At 38.7% G+C, this 18512-nt stretch overlaps 1 long non-coding RNA gene across 2 annotated transcripts; it reads left to right on the top strand.

The window, feature by feature from the left end:
* The first annotated feature begins 868 nt into the window (after nt 1-868).
* Nucleotides 869-17330, top strand: LOC119878724. 2 transcript variants are annotated; one of them, XR_005387094.1, is made up of 3 exons: nt 869-1001; nt 4434-4640; nt 15861-17330. It is a non-coding gene; the product is annotated as an uncharacterized LOC119878724 (long non-coding RNA). The 2 variants fall into 2 exon arrangements; XR_005387093.1 differs by having other exon boundaries at nt 15856-17330.
* The last annotated feature ends 1182 nt before the right edge of the window (nt 17331-18512 follow it).

The following is an 18512-nucleotide window of genomic DNA, read 5'->3' as shown; positions in this document are numbered from 1 at the left end:
TGTGAGGCAAGAGGGACCAGTTTGAATCCCCCTACTAGCGATCTTAAAAGTAGGGAGACTACATGCTTTCTGCTTTCTGATGACACATAGTCTTCTTTCTGAAGCTCCACCCAGGTCAGACACAATATGTTAGTGTTTTCAGTTTGAGAGTGTTGCACTCGTAGCTTATAAGTTAAGTTTTGGGGGAACAAAGATGAAACATTGATCTATGTCCTTGACTTTGGAGTAAGCAAGCCTTCTATTTCACATGATTAGGTATTTTCCTATTGTTCACATACATATGTGTTTACATAAATTCCTGAAGTTTGAAACCCACTATTTAAATAAGGTACTGGTATTTGTAGTAAGAAAGATGTAGTAGTTTATTTTATATCACCTTTGTGTTGGCAAACACGCAATCTTTAGCTGAAAAATGCATAATCTAAGAATAGAAATTATACTTCTTTTTGGAATTTGCTGATACCTTCTATCAAAGATAATTAAATATTGACTTTGGGGGTGGGGTGGGGGATGGGTTAAATAAGTGATGGGGATTAAGGAAGGCACTTGTTCTGATGAGCACCAGGTATTGTATAGAAGTGATGAATCACTATATTGTACACTTGAAATCAATATTATACTGTAAGTTAACTAACTGGAATTTAAATAAAAACTTTTTTAAAAGACTCAGGAAGATTCATATCTTTTAAAGAAAAAGGATATGAATAGAATAGAATTAGACACGAAACCATAGATTTGGGCACAAAAATGCGTGGAGTGTTTTCTTATTTATATGAATAATTGCTAACATTTAAGTAGTACTATGTGCCAGGGACAACACTAACAGCTTTATGCAAATAATCTTATTAACTTTTCATTCTACAGATATCGCTGAGAACCTAAGTTGTTCCAGGCACTGATAGAGAGGTGTGAGTAGCATGGTATAAAAAGTCATGAACGAATTCACATGAGGCAGTAGAAGATGCACGTCTTCTCATGGGAGAACTTCTAGAGGACTAAAGGTGAGGTGGGAACCTTCTGGTAGGGATGGTTAAGAAGGCTTTTTGACAAGGGTGGTGCTTAATTTGAACAAGGAATAATAGTAGTGAGAACTTTAAAAGGGGAATTTTGAGGTGGCCACAGTTCATGTTAGGCAAAAGAACTGCAAGAGCACGTGTAGAGAGGAAATCCCTTAATATATGACATCAGGTTTGAACGATTAAGGATATATTGCATGCCCAATGAGAAATTGAAAATTCATGCCCCCTGAAAACAAAAACAAACAAACAAAAAAACCCCACGCCATCCCTTAAAGATATCATTGCCCTTATTTGCACATTTAAATCTCATCTTGGATGTCATAGCTTCTTTTTATCCTGACTTGTTTTCAAAACAAAGATTGTCTTTTATTTAGTAAACTCTATCAGAGACATCCTGAGCCAGGCTCCCCAAAATGCCACTTTGCCTTATGTCTTTAAATTTATATACAAATACTATGGCTTTTCTTTATGTGTATCTTGATCATTGTCGCATACCTCTTGAAAGTGTGAAGGATGCATCTGTGTCTCCAAAGGCATACTGGCCAGACATCATCCCTGCAGCAGCCAAAAGTGAGAGCCTGGAAGAGCTTTGGAGGAGCAATGTGAGGAGGAACCAGACTCCTCAGAATGTGCCAGCCACTGCAGAGTGTAGATTCTGCTTACATCAGATACATGTCTAGGAGAGGAAGAAGTTTCCTTGTTTCTTCTAAGCTCCTTCCAGTTGGTTTGGGAATTAAATTGGCATGAGACAGATGAAAAACAAAAACAAACAACAAACAAAAAAACAAACTAAAGTGCACACAGAGGCACAATAATGAAATTAAGACTTCAAGAAATGACCAGCTCAGGAGGTTTTTACACTTTTTTCGACAAAGAGACAATAAATCTATGAGGAATTGACAGGATGAGAAAATGTAACTTTGGGAGCTACAATTGGTAAGGAATTCTAAACAGAATTTGGGCTGGGAAAATAAAAGAATAAAAAAGTAACAAGGGTTGTTTATATAGTCTCCCTGGCTCAGATTTCTTACAGAGCAAAGATTCTCTTTACCCGTATTACAGGGAAGGAACTTTTCACTTGGGAGATTGATTTCTTGCTTTCTGGAGTCTAAGACAGGTTGAGAGGCAGGGGCGATCAGAGCGTTATTTTTGCAATGGCTGTCTCGTAAGTGACATTTATTTAAAATGAATATTGATGAATGAATGAATGAATATTTTGGCCTATTGATGAATAGGCCAAAGTAGCACATTTGGGGGTAGCCTGCTCTTGGCCCCTATAGATGCAATGGTTAAAAGCTTGGCAACAAAAGTGAAATCTTACTATTCAAGGTTCATACTGAAAGAACAGGCATTATTCTAAAATTCTGATAGAGATAAAAGGACCTGGATGCTCTTATAGGAAACTACGTAGTTTTTACATATACATCAAAGCTGTCTTGTCTCTGCTTCTGCTGAGATCTACTGAATATTTTTCTACTACCTTAGATCAGTAATATGCCTTTTTACTATTCAAAATGCTTCACTTTGAAGAATTTTGTCATGTTTCTTCAGTTTTATTATCATCATAGTCCTAAGAGATAAGAAGGACAGATATGATTACCGACATTTTGTGGGAGATGAAGCTGAGAGATGGCTGGTCTAGCAGTGTGGTTTACATGTAAGGTGTTGGAAGAAGGGGAGACTAAAATTTAGGATGCAGAATTCCACTGATATCTGGACTTGCTCAGGCCTTTTTGCCATGGGCTGGGGACAGAGTTATGTTTTGGCTGAAGCCAGCATTCCTGCACATCAGGGAGTACCATTGGGATTGGGCACAGGGCTCCTGGGGTCCAGGAGAACTGATACAGGTGATATGTGCTGGGCTTCAGAACAAATTGTCTGATTCAGGGTGATTGAGGGGTCATTACTGGCCTTATGAAGTGGCCATTGAGGGAACTATTAAGATTTACTTCAAGTCAGATGTCATTGCCTCATGATAGAAGTGTTATGTTTTATGCTGACAATTATAAATCAGTCATCAATGGCTCCCTTTGCTCTTCTTGTATCTGATTGAGGCTGGGGGTTGGAGACAAGGCAGAGGGGAGTTTGCTGAACACTAGAGTAATGATTCTACTCCACCCTGATACGCTCTATAGTATGATATTTCAGAAGCTGACCTTTAACAACAGTAATAAAAGTCACCATATCTAAAAAAAAAAAAGTCACCATATCTTTTGAGCAACCCTCTATAAGAACATTTGCAAAATATCATCACTATGTTATTTAATTTAATCCTTACAACAACCCTCTGAAGTAGGAATTATCCCCATTCTAACACTGTGGAAACTGAGTGGAGTATTAATGACTGGGGTCCTTGAGCAGAAATTTACTAGAGGACAAATGGGAGTTCCAGGCAAGGCTTTTGGGGCTTATGCTCAAGCACATGTGAGAAAAACAAAGGAAAGGATCCTTCAGGCTGGCTCTCAGAACAGAAGGTGAGGCATGTTTCTTTTTTTAAAGATTTTATTTATTCAAGAGAGACACACAGAGGGAGGCAGAGATATAGGCAGAGGGAGAAGCAGGCTCCATGCAGGGAGCCCGATGTGGGACTCAATCCCAGGACTCCAGGATCACGACCTGAGCCAAAGGCAGAAGCTTAACCACTGAGCCACCAGGCATCCCAAAATCTGGTCAAGGATTTTTTTTTTAATTTATTTATGAGAGGCGCAGAGAGAGGCAGAGACATAGGCAGAGGGAGAAGCAGGCTCCTCACAGGGAGCCCAATTTGAGGCATGTTTCTAAAGAGCCTGAGGTGGCAAAGGAGTGATGTCTAAGTATGTAGGGGGGGAGATACAGGAAATGAGGCATGCAGGCACAGTGGGTGGAACATGCTTCATCATGCACTGCATGTCTCATGAGCACGTCAAATCTCCACCCTTTGGTGTGATTTTTTTAGTGTTATAGTGAGGAAAAAAGTTAGTGAAAGGTCAGGTCAGCACTGTGGTCCACCTTGGCATAGACTGGTTTGGTTCAGTCTTCACCAGTCTTCCTGGTTGAGTCTCTCTTTTGGTAAATGTGTTTCTTCCACATGTCTGTAAGATCTACTACTCAAGAGGCATAGGGGTCCAGCTACCAAGAAATGCTGAGTTTTGAGGTCAGAGTTGAGGGACCCAAGTCCAGCCCCAGCTCTGCCTCCAGAGAGGTTAAGAAAGCCGCCACAAATTATCTAGCCAAAAGGCGACAGATCAGCAATTTGAGTTTTGCTTTGACTTTGACTCCAAAGCTCTTTCTACTGTCACACTGCCCTTGTGTATTGGGTTCATGCTGAAGTTTCTTAAAGAGGAATTCCTAAGCCAGTTCAAGTGATGGTAGGGGAGCCCTTGGCATGAACAGAAGATTCTAATTGTGCCCCTTTCCATGTTACTCTGTTCTCAGGTTACTGGCCTCTTTTATTCTTTTCATGATGCCCACCCATTCCTGTGAATGACTCCTGTAGCATCACTAAAATGTCATCTCCAGCTTGTTCTCCAGGAAGGATGAACGTGTGGAAGCTGGCATTTGATTTCTTCCTGCTGGCTACTGACCTTAGAGAGACAGCATGGACAGTGTGGATACTCACTCTAACATCAGGCATGCTATCAGGTAATTGTCTGATCATACTGTACTCATGAGCCAAAGGCTTGACGGCTCTAGTCATTTTCTCTAATTAGAATGAGAGAGGAGATGGGAACCCAAACTTATTAGTCATCTGATCCAGGGCTTGCCTGTTTGGAAAGTCAAAGGTCTTTTGCTTATTTCTTCACTTCTTTCTCTCGATTAGAATCAAGGGAAGGGTTTTTGTCACTCGGGTTTGGAAATGCTGCCTCTAATCTCTACCTGACTAGCTCTGGGTAGATAGAGGGATTTTGAACTGAGCAGCCTTGGGTTCTCCAACTGGCAACTGAAACTACATTCAGAGATGGTCCTCTGCCCCCCACATTTAAAATAACCTGGGGTGTTTTAAGTAAATGTAGCCTCTGGAATTAGTATTTATTCTGTTGATGGGGGCAGAAGAGTGAGCAGGGTTATTGATGTTTTAATAATCCCCTAGGTGATTCTTAGTAACACTAAAGTTTGAAAAATATTTCCCTAGGGAATTCTTCTGTAAGGCTTCAGAGCCCATGAACTTTCTGAGATTGCCTACACATTGCGTGTATATGAGCATTTTTTTTTTTTTTGGAAAAAGTTGAAGTCCACAGCTATCTATAACTTCTCAAAAGAATCTGAAATATTGGGGTACAACCCTCTGAAGCAGGCTGGAGGAGAGGTGATGATGCATGTATAAGATGTCAGAAAGAGGAAATACAATACCTTTCTCTGGAAATAAACACTTTGTAGTTTGTAAAATGGAAATGAGTTTTTGGTACCATCTTTCTTGTTTATCCACATAAATAAGATTTGTGTTCTGAAGATAAAATATGGTGCAATTTTTTAACTCTAATAATAGTGATTAGTAGCAAAGACTCTGGAAACAGACTTCTTGGGTTTGAAATACTGCTTCATCATTAATTAGCTCTGTGACTTCATGAAAATAACTGACTCTATGCCTCTATTTCCTTATATGTAAAAATATTCTTAAAGGGTTCGTACAATCTTAAATGGCTTGGTAGCCCTTAATGCAGTACCTGGCACATAGTAATAAATATTAGCTGCATTAGTAGTAGTAGTAGTAGTAGTAGTAGTAGTAGTAGTTGCTGTTGCTGTCATCACTGAATTAATAACATGTTAAAGTAAGCACATCTAATGCCCCCTTAGCAGATGTGTAATGCATATTATCTTTCTTCTATAATTATACTCTCTTCCTTGTCCATTTTCATGTTTTAGAGGGCTGAGACCCTCATTCATCTTTTAAAAATGTTTTTTTTTTTCCTTTTTTCTATATATCCCTCACAGCATTTATAAATAAATACTCAGGGGCATCTGGGTGGCTCAGTGGTTGAGCATCTGCCTTTGGCTCAGGTCGTGATCCTAGGGTCCTGGGATCAAGTCCTGCATCAGGATCCCTTCAGGGGTCCTGCTTCTCCCTTTGCCTATGTCTCTGCCTTTCTCTCTATGTCTCTCATGAGACACAGAGAGAGACATGAGTTTACTCTCATGAGTAAATAAGTAAAGTTTTTAAAATAAATAAATATTCTCTCAGAGTAAATACTAAATTCTTGTGTGATTTTTGGGTTTGTTTTTATTTTTTTGGACTTTTCTTGGTCCACAAAAGCAAACAATACCCATGTTCTTGTGCATTAGTGTGATAAAATATTATATACCCATTAAACATATTATATAGATCTGTATTTAATGATTTTAAAATTTTACACAGCAAAGCAATATATAAATATGTATAAATATACATATATTTTTAAAATAGTAAGATTTTAAGTTCCATGAGGGTAAAAATTTTTGTCTGTTGTGTTCTCTGGTGTATTCTAAATATCTAACAGGGCATCTGGTACATAATAGGGGCTCAGTAAACTTTTTTGTAAACGGAAAGAAAGAAAATGTGAAAAGAATTTGGAAAGATAAAACTCAAATATTATCATTGATTGTGACTATCTTAAGTATCATTTAGATTGAGTTTTTTGATGTTTCTTATATGAATATATGCTAATTTTATTACTTAAAAATATTTTAAACCAAACATAAAAAGATCATTAACCTTATAAGCTTCATTATACTTAATTCTAGGCACCTAGATTTCACCAAAAAAACTCAAATCTCTAATTACTAGTGTTGGTAGATATTTTTGATGACAAAGGTGGTAAGGAGATCACTTTGTATTTTTTTTTTTCTGATTGTGTGATAGTCGATGCATCTAGGCCTTTCCTCATCAGTTGTTTTTGTTTTTGTTTTTGTTTTAGAAAAGAGACAGATATGGAGGTTCTTGTACCAACAAGACTGTATACTATATACTAGACATTCTGGTGACCTGTAAGTCCAACAAAGAAAACATATATCTCAATTTAAATCTCAGACATTACTTGATACTCATCTATGTATTTATCTACATGTACATATTCATATTGCACACACACACACACACACACACACACACATGCATGCACCCTTAGCCATATGAATACTGTGAGTAAAGCACTCATATTTTACCTGTAACTCCTCACCCAGGAATATGAATAATTAGAAGGTCTTGCATGGCAATGGAAAAGAACCTTGCTGATTGAAGTGCTTAAATGAAAGGCAACCAGACAAAAGGAGAAAGAGAAGACAGAATAGACAGCAATTGAGGTACAGAGAGACAGACAAAGAGAAAAGATCCCAAAGACTATGATAGAACCAGAGTGAGAGGGAAGAGCAGGAGGAAGGGAGAGAGAGGGAGAGGGAACAGGACTATGTCAAAACATGGAGACCCAGAGATCCAAGGAGAGAATCACAGGCAGAGTGAGAAACTGAGGGAAACCAGTGACAGTGGAGAACTTGTAACTCATCAGAGTTTTCAAAAGTTCTAGAGTGGGACTTGATCTTACATCCACTAGAACCTTTCTTACTAATAAGTTGGGTGTTTTTCATTTTGTTTTATGTTTTTTTTTAAAGTTTTGGTATAATTTCTATTTTTTTCCCCATAGATACCATGTCTTACTACTAAAGGACCTGAAATATATGCCCCGTTGCAGGGCACAAGGGTAACCAGTACACCACCACAGTCCCCGTTTGAAAGAATGTGCTGGTGGTTTCTGATGTTACAAAGAAAGGGTATTTCAATTTTTTTCCCGTTGGCTTGCAATTTTTTTTTAAGATTTTATTATTTATTCATGAGAGATTCAGAGAAAGAGGCAGAGACACAGGCAGAGGGAGAAGCAGGGAGCTTGATGTGGGATTTGATCCCGGGACTCCGCTATCACACCCTGTGCCAAAGGCAGACACTCAACCATTGAGCCACCCAAGTGTCCCTTGCAATGGGTTTTACTTTTGAAATAGTACTCACCTTGTGGTTAGATTTCTAGGCAGCCCACAAAAGCTTCAAGTCCTAGCATTAGAGCTTATGTTATAATTTAGATATTGAAAGGGTTAGATAATTTTATAGGCTCATCTGAGCATAAAACTAGAATTAGTAATTTCATTTCTGGTGAAAACTGTGCATTTGAGGAGATATGGGGGTCCCAAAGACTTAAATACCTTTGCTTTATTTTTTGACTCTTCAGACATTCCACAAAGGTAGTTGGTAGCTACCTAACCACATATACCTGTTCTTTGTGGTGGTAGGGGGGAGTGATTTAGGAATTTTTTTCTCTTTGAAGACCAAGTCAATTATTGTGTATTTTTGGTGTCTTTTTTAAAAGATTTTATTTATTTACTCATGAGAGACACACAGAGAAAGAGAGGCAGAGACACAGACAGAGGGAGAAGCAGGCTCCACGCAGGTAACCTGACGTGGGACTCATCCCGGGACTCCAGGATCATGCCGTGAGCCGAAGGCAGATGCTCAACCACTGAGCTACCCAGGGATCCTCTATTTTTGCAGTCTTTAAAAGCTTCATTTTGGTTAGTGGGACTGCTTAAAGGATATATTCAACTAACAGGCTGTACATTTTATAAGAACTTTAACAGTCATTAATTTGGGACACGAGCTCATCACTGAGCATAGGGATGGGCAAACTATGTTCCCTGTGACAAATTTGGTTTTCTACTTGCTCTTCAAAGTAAAATTTTATTGGAACACAATCTCGTTCATCTGTTTTTACACATCATCTATAGCTGTTTTTGCACCAGCAGAGTTGAATAGCTCTAACAGTGACCGTAGGTCCTACTGCACCTAAAATACTTCCTATCTGGACCTTTACAAGAAAAGCTTGCTAACCGATGACCTAGATCATGGGGAAGAAACGTTTATCCATCCCTTTCATATTCGTCTATGTTGTTTTGAAATTTTTTTGCCATGTGTATGTATTCCTTTTGTAATAAAACTATTAAAACATCTTGGATGACTGTGCTACCTGCTAAGATGCTTTGCCCCGGAGGTTACATTACATATTGTGGAGGCTGTAGCTGCTATACAGGCATAAAAAAATACAATTTAGAGTGATAAGTACATAGTAATTATAATCAAGATTTGTGCTAAGTCCTGTGAGGACAAAAATGTCTCCGGGAGAGGGAAGGAGTGACTTTATAAGGAGCTGATATTTGAGCTGGCCTTTAAACAAGATTAGGGATTTGCCAACCAGGGACTGTTGGGAGGGAAAAGGTTATGTATAGCCATTTTGCCCTCCCTTTTATGAGAACTAGGTCTACCTTGTGGTTCTTAGTACTTTTAGCGGATGTGATTAGTCGTTCTTCCTTTTTGGTCTCCTCTGTGTCCTTGCCATTTGGGACTCAGTCTAATGGTCCTTAAATACCGTGTGTTTGATTTCCTTCTTCCCTTTGAGCATCATCTCTTTGACTGAACCAAAGAATCTGAGCTCCCAAACAGATTTCTTTCTCATCTCTTTACAGTAGAATTTTACTAGCATGGTTGTGATGAAGCTTCTTTCTCCTTGATATTTGTTATGTGGCTTCTTTTACACAAGAGAAGAATGAGTGACTCTGTCATATTTTGGGCATGGGGCCTGAACCAGAACAGCTGCTGGGGTGCATTATTCTTGTCATTTTCTGCTAGTGCAGTATTGTTACCCTGGGGAGTGTGATGGTATGCAAGAGGGAATGACATCATAATTATCTATAGTCAAGCTGTTACACATACGGATGTGAGGAGGGCTTGTGTACCTAAAGTAGGTATTCTTACCTCTTGATTTTAACCTTGCCAGCTTTCTCAGAGCTGTTCCTAAAGAAGAAAGTTAACTCTTAATCAGACTTTGTAAAAATTTTTTTTTCTCCAGTAATTCTCATCCATCTCTTCTTCACCGTGGATTTTTTTTAAAAGTAAGTATACATTAAAAAGTGTCCACATCATTCCTGCACTGCTTGTAGGATTTTCATAAATGAAAACACCTGTGTAGGGAGCACTACGATCAATAGGAGAGCATTAGCAGCTCCCCGAGGCCTGACTCATACTCCCTTATAGTCAGTTCTTCCACTAGGATAACCTATTTTGACTACATAGCATTGATTGGTTTTACTTGGTTTTATACTTCATATGAAGTTTATATAAATGGAATCCAATTCTGTGTCCTTTTTTTATGCCTATCTTTTTTTGTTCAATATTATGTTTTCAAATTTCTCCCATAATATACTTACTTTTCAATTATTTAAACTATATAATTTGATATTAATATGAGTCCTTCTTCTATAAACATTCTTTTCTGTGTTTTTTAGTGAGCATACAGACCCATCTCCAGTTCTGAGGACAGCAAAGTTTAGCTTTAATAGATACTGCCAAATTTTTTTACATAGTAATTGTATCAATTGATACTTCTATCAGCAGTGAAAAAGAGTTTTGGTTACTACACATACACCGACACTTAATATTTTACATCTTTTTAATTTTATATATCCATTGATTATGGAATATTATTTTAATAAGTATTTCCCTGATTACTGTTAAAGTTACTTGTTCATTTGGATATCAGTATCTCTTTTTGCAAATTATTTGTTCAAATCTTTTGAATTCTATTCTGTTTCCTGTCTTTTTCATATTGATGTTTGGGAGTTTTTAGTTTAGTTTTAGTTTTTTGTTATATATCTAATCTTGCTGAGACATGTGTCACATATATGTATATTTTCCTATATGTGATTTTACTCTTTACTATCCTAGTGATATGTCTCTCAATGTACAGAGGTTCTTGATTGTAATTTATTCCTGCATAATAATAGCTGCTCAGAAATTTTGAGGGATTGGTTTAAGAAAACCAGTCTGCGGGATGCCTGGGTGGCTCAGATCTGCCTTCGACTCAGGGTGTGATCTCAGAGTCCCGAGATGAAGTCCCACATTGGGCTCCCTGCATGGAGCCTGCTTCTCCCTATGCCTGTGTCTCTGCCTCTCTCTCTCTCTCTCTCTCTCTGTGTCTCTCATGAATAAATAAAATCTTTAAAGAAACAGTCTGCATCAGTCATCAAAAATGTTTTCCTATATTTTCTTACAAACTATTTAATAATTCATCTGCCACATTTTGATGTGTAATTCATCTTGAATAGATTTTTGAGTATGGTATAATATAAAAGTAAAGATACATACAATCATGATTCTTCTCTACAGCTATGCAGTTGACAAAGGATTACTCATTGATAAGATCATTGTTTACTCATTCTCTGCTGAGTGCCCTTTGCCACAGATTTGCTGACTATATTTGTCAGTGTGTTTCTGGACTCTCCACTCTAATCTATTTGTTGGTTTTTCCTTGTGTTAATGTTATATTATTTTAATTATATGGCTTCATCATAGGTCTGTGTGCCAACCATCTTCACATGTTCAACAATCTTCTATTGTATGCTAAATGGCATAGAAGATAATTGAGGAAATACAAATGGTTCCGGTTCCAAAAGAGAAATTTCCCTTTTCCTCTGTTAGGATCATCAGTAGAGAACAGACCACCTCAGTCTTACCAAGGGCTGACATGGGTTTTGCCTGTGTTTCAGATGTGGTAAGATTCAGTCTTTTTTGGCTAGCCCCTGCTACCATGGTGTGATTCTCCATGACTTTCAATTGAGATTCTGGTATCTCTGGTGTCTTCACCTCCAGAAAACAGCTAGAAATTCAGGGTTTTTGTTTGTTTGTTTGTTTGTTTGTTTGTTTTCACAAATATTTAGCTTAGCATTGGTCTTCTACCCCATCTAATACTCTTCTCTGCCTTTCTTTTTAAATTTATTTTCTAAAATATTTTATTTATTTATTGACAAAGAGCAAGAGAGATCCAGAAAGCACAAACAGGGGGAATGACAGAGGGAGGAGAAGCAGGCTCCCTGCTTCCCGATGCGGGGCTCAATCTCAGGACCCTGGAATCATGACCTGAGTTGAAGGCAGATGCTTAACCGACTGAGCAACCCCAGCACCACCTTTTTTATTGGAGAATGGCTATGGTTTGAAGTCCACCAAACCCTCCACCTTGTCACTAAGCAGAAATGGCTGCTAATTTATGTCAGCTAAGGAATCATAGCTTTCTGCCAACAGTCCATGCTGGGCCTCAGACTTAGCTTTTACTATATTGAGATGTGCCACCAGATGAAATGTGATTTAGATTCTCAGTATCAATTCACCATGCCTCCTAAGGTTTTCATGAGTTCCCCGCATTGGACCTCTGCCTCTTTCTAGTAGGTTGTTTACTAAGCATGGCAAAACTGCAGGTTTGCCTCTTTGTGTTCCTGTACATCCTCAGAATTCAGCAAATATGTTGTGGAGCAAACTAGACATACAAATCTCTTAGAATGGAGGTAAGGAGAACAGTTAGAAGGCTAATCCAGGCAGGAAGTTATGGTGGTCAGAATCAGCAGGTCACTTATAAAGACGAATGGACGTAGGATAAAGTGGAAACATTTGATACAGATTTTAGGCTATATAACCAGTAACCATGGGGAATCTAGGAAGGAAGGTGGGAAATGAAAGAGACAAGGAAGGTAACTCACAGGTTTCCAGATATGGCCACTGAGTGCCTGATGGCAATATGTGTTATGATAGGGGACAAGTTAGGGGTACTGGATTTGGAGTTGCCAGTAAGGAGGAAGAAAGGTTAATCTAGTCTGCTGAGCTCTGCCTCTGTACCTTGCTAGGTGGGGGAAGCCCAGTACCACTGAGGATCTGTGTGTGTGTGTGTGTGTGTGTGTGTGTGTGGTTTAGTATGTGTATGTGCACATATGACTTCACCTGGTCTGACTTGCTCACAAGAGTGCAGTCTCCTCTGGCTCTTTCCGCACTGCAGGATTTTAAGTCAATGGTGACTATACAGAACCTTCCGATATGGGGGATTTTCTGTTGTTCGATTGAGTCTGTGTGCTGAATAAACATATCATGTGGTTACCTACAAAATCCATCCTGGACACCAAATACAAATCACAGGTGTTTTTCTACAAGTCCATTGTGAACAAAATTAAGGACTTGTGCTATGACCTTTCCCTGAGGGAGAAGGTGTGGCTCAGAGACAACCAGCATTATCATAAGGAAAGCAATCCCCAAGGTTAGTGACCCCACTGTGGTTCTTTGTAAACTCATTAACTTTTCATGGTAACACAGAGGTGAGCTGCCACTCTTGAATCTGTATCATCTGACTATCCTTTTGAAGCTTCCTGAATGAGGTATACATTATTTGTTCCAGTGGTCAAGGAAAATATATGAATCTAGGCCTCTGTGACTTTAAATGAGTTATGTCAAGAGAATTGGTAAATAATCTGACCTCCAGCCATGATTGCTAAGCCAGTTATATCTTGGGTCTACTACCAGTGGAATCAGTTTTGTGCTTTTCCGCCCTTTCTTGAAATATACTAATGTGAATCAGTTCTCATTAAAGACTATAAGATGTCAGAGAGCTTTTTATGTTAAAAAGGTAAATGTTGGGCATCATTCAAAATCTTCTGTCCCGCCCCAATAAACTTTGAGTCAATCCCCTATACTGTTAACAAGCGTTAGTGTATATGATGTCTTATGATGTAAAAGGTTCATTTATTCAATCTGTAATGAATTAGTAAATGCACGAAAAATGAAGACTGCCACTTCATTGCTGATTTTCTCCTCTCACATCTTGCTTCCTCCGAGTTATCCTTTATTTAAGCATCCATCTCGGGAAAGAACCAAAGATTAGGATTGAGTCTTGATGTGGGAGACTAAGAGGGTGCAAAGTCACGTGTAGAGAGCATAGAGAATATGTGACTGATCGTCAGTGATTTGGCCAGTGCTTCGTAACAATGAACTTTAATGCTCCACTCCCCCTGAATGTTATGAACGTGGCTGATGGAAACCTAATTAGGAAAGACGCTAAACCGACTCTGTAGAAAGCATGACTTTTGATTGAATTGGTGAGTTTCTATTAATAGTAATAGACAATTGAAATTACAGGGTTTTTTAAAGTAATGGCAGGGACTTTCTCTTACTGATGATCTTCAACATAATCCCAAGAGGTATTATTTTTGATTTCAGAATGTATGGTGAGGTCATCCCAAGAGTTGGCACCTCTGTATCCCCAGAGTGTCTGCTAGTGAATCTCTTGCCATGCTAGCATGAATAGTTGGCTTCCAGTTCCAGTCCAATTCTTCTGAAAAGACTGCTGTTTTACACTGTCTTGGCATTATAGAATTCCTTGTACTGCTGACTTCAGAACTTTACTTAAACCATCCCCATGAAATTGGTAATTCATTAAGGGTCAAGGGCTGGCTGAGTCATTCCTAATCATATTGGCTATTTGATACATATTAATTCTCTCTCTCTCTCTCTCTCTCTCTCTGTTTCTCTCAATCGATTAAATCTCCAGAGGCTCATTTTGATAATATATATATCTGTTCTAATTCCTTGTGGAAAGGCTTCCCTCCACCAATTTCACTTAGTCTGTGGGTTTGGAGTTCCTCAGAGTCTATGAGAAGGTAACATGGAAGCCAAACCTTAGAGAAGCCAACTTGCTTCCTTGAGAAGGACGTTATTTTCATGAAAAGTGACTGCAAACATCAGTAAAATTATATGAGGGAGCGTAAAACATCTCATTACTCTAGAGCCAGCCTTATCCCCTTTATGAGCTCCATTTAATTAATTATTAAAGGCTAGGACATTTCAAAAAATTTTATCAGCCTCTGTTAAGGTCAAAGTGATAAGATTCACATTTAAATGTTTTAGAAGTTGTGTTATTTCAAGAACTCTCTCTTGCATTGGAGGGGGTAAACTGAAATGTGGAGTGGAGGGGTCAGGGCTGAGTCAGGACACCTGCTGCTTCTTTGTCCACTGTTAGCTGGTGACCTCAAATATGGTGCTTAGTTTCCATAGGTAAGGAGGTAAAAATACTGTTTACAAAGTTGGTTGTGAGGGATCTGTAACTTAGAGAATGGCTGGCCTAGTTAGGGCCTGCCTCGCTGTAGATGTCCACTGAACGTTTGGCTCAACATATATATCAATCTTTTCTTTAAAAAAAAAAAGATTTTATTTATTCATGAGAGACAGACAGAGATAGAGAGGCAGAGACACAGGCAATGGGAGAAGCAGACTCCATGCAGAGAGCCTGATGTGGGACTTGATCCTGGGACTCCAGGATCATGCCATGGGCTGAAGGGAGGCGTTCAACCACTGAGTCACCCAGGCATCTCTACACCAATCTTTTCTAAGGCATTTGTTCAGGAAGTTTCATGAAATGCCAGTGGTCGTGACTTGTGAGCACTGGTCCAGGATATTCTTAGGCTAGGGGATGATCATCTGACCTCATCCTGGAATATTAAAGGTTTAGTGCTGATTTGTCCCTCATTTGTGAGTGATTTTTGAATAAGTCACATAACCTTTCCTGAGTATTTCATTCCCTCATTTGAGCTAGGATCGCCGCAGACCAGTGTAATTTTGGCTCTGAGTGAGACTGCTCAAGTTTCAGTCTCATCTCTATTATTTAATAAATAGCAAATTTAGTCCAAAGCCTTGAACAGATTGTAGAAGCTTCTCTGTGCCTCTTTCCTTATCTGTTAAATAAGCACTTCATACAATCTTCAGGAAGCTGATGTGAACCAACACATGGAAAATGTTCTAGAGAGTACCTGTCACATCATACATGCTCAATAAATGTTAATTGATATTTTTTCCTTCCTAGTCCTCACTTGAATGCAATAACCCATCATGGAAATCAGAATGCTGAGTATACTGCTAATACTGTAATAATGCCACGGTAGTTCTCTGAAGAAAAAGAAAACCTGTCTAATGCTCCCAGTTTTATTTTATCTAATTTTTTTTCTCTCCTCCAACCCTGATTTCTCTTTGTGGCAGAGCAGCAACAAAAACAACAATGACAACAACTCTTGTCAGAGACCAAACTGCCAGAAACTAAGGATGAAAAGATCACCCCTCCTCCCTAGTCTTCTTCTGTGTCCGTGGGGTTTCTTTGGCAGGAATGTTTTATATATTACCTCAGGAGACCTGTAGCTGTGAGTAGCAGTTTTTCCTGGAAACAGAGGCAGAAGGTTCCTGCTTCCTTTATGGCAGGCTCATGTTCTCACTCAGGGAGTCAAGCATTTCTTCATACAAGTGGAAGTACATGGTCTTTCCTTTCCTGGCTCAGCAGTTCCCACCCCCAGCATCAGGCCAAGTCAAGACAAGTAGGGCTGTGACCTGGAGGAGTCTCCGTGAGCCCCACGAGAGAGTTTGGAGTGTCTCTCAGACAACAAAACTTTGATGGACTTTGACTTCAGCCATGACTCTTCTTCCTGGCAAACTACATGTTGGATGACCAAAGAAGATGCTCTCTGCAGAGTGTAATCCAGTCACCAAAGCCAGAGGTTAAGGGGAAGTTGCCATTTTCCCTTGTTGTTTACCTGTCAAGGGTCTGTTGCCCCGAATCTTTCAGTTATTGGTATCCTGGCTTAGTACCTCTGCCCTGGTATTTGAGTGTGTATATCAGCAGTGCTCGTGGCACTGCTTTGAAGTTTGTGGTCCTGCCACTCTAACTGTATGACTTCGGGCCTTCAGTTAATCTAAGTTTCAAATTTCTTCTCTGTATGATGGGAGTAGTTATGCCTGTCCTGCTTGCTTGATCAGATACAACCCCAATTTTGTAAATCTGAGAACTTAGGGTCCCAGATCTGGGTAGGAAGCTTATGTGCTAACCCACACAGCCTTTGTCTGCTTGAAGCAGCCACCCCTCACTGGCATCCTGGATAAATGATCCTCCAGCTTCAAACTGAGCTCTGGCTGGGGATCTGCCCACTCAGGAGCTCTGATTGTTAGAAAATTCTTCCATGGGCTGAGTTGAAATCTGAACCCTCCAGTAACTTTTACCTGCTGGTTTCTATTTTCTATCTCACCTGGACTCAACGATACACTTTTGTCACAAAAGTATTCTGTATATTGAAGACTACTGCAAAAAGTCCCACCATAGTTTTTTTTTTTTTTTTTTAATTAGTTATCAAGTCATCTCTTCAGCTCCTTTGCTTTGCCTTAGGGGGTTCTGATCTAGGTTGACCGCATAGAACAGGATATGGTGCAGTGTTCTGAACATTATCAGGGATCCTTGTGGCATCAGTTATAAAACTTTGCCTGGAGTTCTCTGGGGGAAGGTGTTATTAATTATTAATGGCAGATGTCACCACCCATAGTGTGAATGCACAAATCCTAGAGCCATAATTGGAAACACATGCTTCTTAACAGGTTTTAAATTATTCTACTTCACTTGTAAAAAAAAAGTATTTACTCTTATACCACCTTGCATTATTTTTCATTCTGAAGAGTAATAGAGATATATGAAATTTTGGTAAAAAAAAAAAAAGAAAGAAAGACCTAGAGAAGAATATAAGGAATAAAATTAAAGTAATTTTTAACGCATCTATTTTAAAAAATAAAATTATATTTTTATACCTTATCCTTTGGTTGTGTTTCTACTATATATCTGTTTATGTGTAATTGTTGAAATTATGCAACATATGGTCCTGTGGTTCTATGTTTTGCTCTCTTACTGAATATTATGTTGTCTTTTCCGTGCCATTACCACTTATTTATAAGTGTTATCATTATAATGATTGCATCATAATTTCTTATTGAATGAATACACAATAATTTACTTAATGAATTACATCCTAATCCCTGATTTTCAATCTCCTAGTTTTTAGGAGCTTCAGGGCTGTTACCTCTAGATTCCTGTGTAAGTATTATTCCCAGTAATCCCTTCACCCCATTCTTCTTTTCCTAAATGAGAATTAAAAGACATATAGATCAGATCTTTTTAGAGCTGGAAAGCTGAACACAATGAGTTGTGGTGTGTGTGTGTGTGTGTGTGTGTGTGTGTTTGTATGTGTGTCGTCAACTCACAAATTCAAATTTAAAATGCTATTCTGGTGATTTATCTGAATAACAAAGGGTTCAGGTTTGTTTTATGTGCTTATACAAATTGGGACTCACCAAGCGCTTGAGTGGTTCTCTCCCTTGATCAAGGAAATCGAGGAAATTCAAGGATCAAGAAGTTGTTGTCCTTTGATGTCATGAAGAAAAACTCAATGCACTTGAACTCCCAGCTGGAATCAAAGAAACCCAGATTTTTTTTCCATTACCATAATATAGGGCTCCCTTGCTTCTTAGAACATAGCCCTGGCAGCACAAAGGCTCCACTCCCATATATGAGGTCAGTCATCTGGTGTAATATTAAGGGGTCAATACCCCCACTTCTCTACAGACATAAACCAGTCATCAAAATGGGGGGAACTAGAAATCGTGTCTTTTTTTTTTTTTTTTTTTTTTTTTTTTTTTTTTTTAGAAATCTGTGTCTTTTGCAAAAATCTCCAGGTGAATTTGTTAGGTAAATTTAAGAAATGGATCATGACCCATACAATAAAATATTTCTAGGCCATCAACAGCCTGAGAAACAATTGCCCCACACCTGTATTTTCCAAGGAGTATTAATGTATTAAGATATGAGACTTTACTTGATGTATGTT

Source organism: Canis lupus, unplaced genomic scaffold, assembly GCF_011100685.1.
Source record: "Canis lupus familiaris isolate Mischka breed German Shepherd unplaced genomic scaffold, alternate assembly UU_Cfam_GSD_1.0 chrUn_S1864H2061, whole genome shotgun sequence".
Classification (NCBI taxonomy): domain Eukaryota; kingdom Metazoa; phylum Chordata; class Mammalia; order Carnivora; family Canidae; genus Canis; species Canis lupus.
This window is presented reverse-complemented; position numbering and strand designations above follow the sequence as displayed.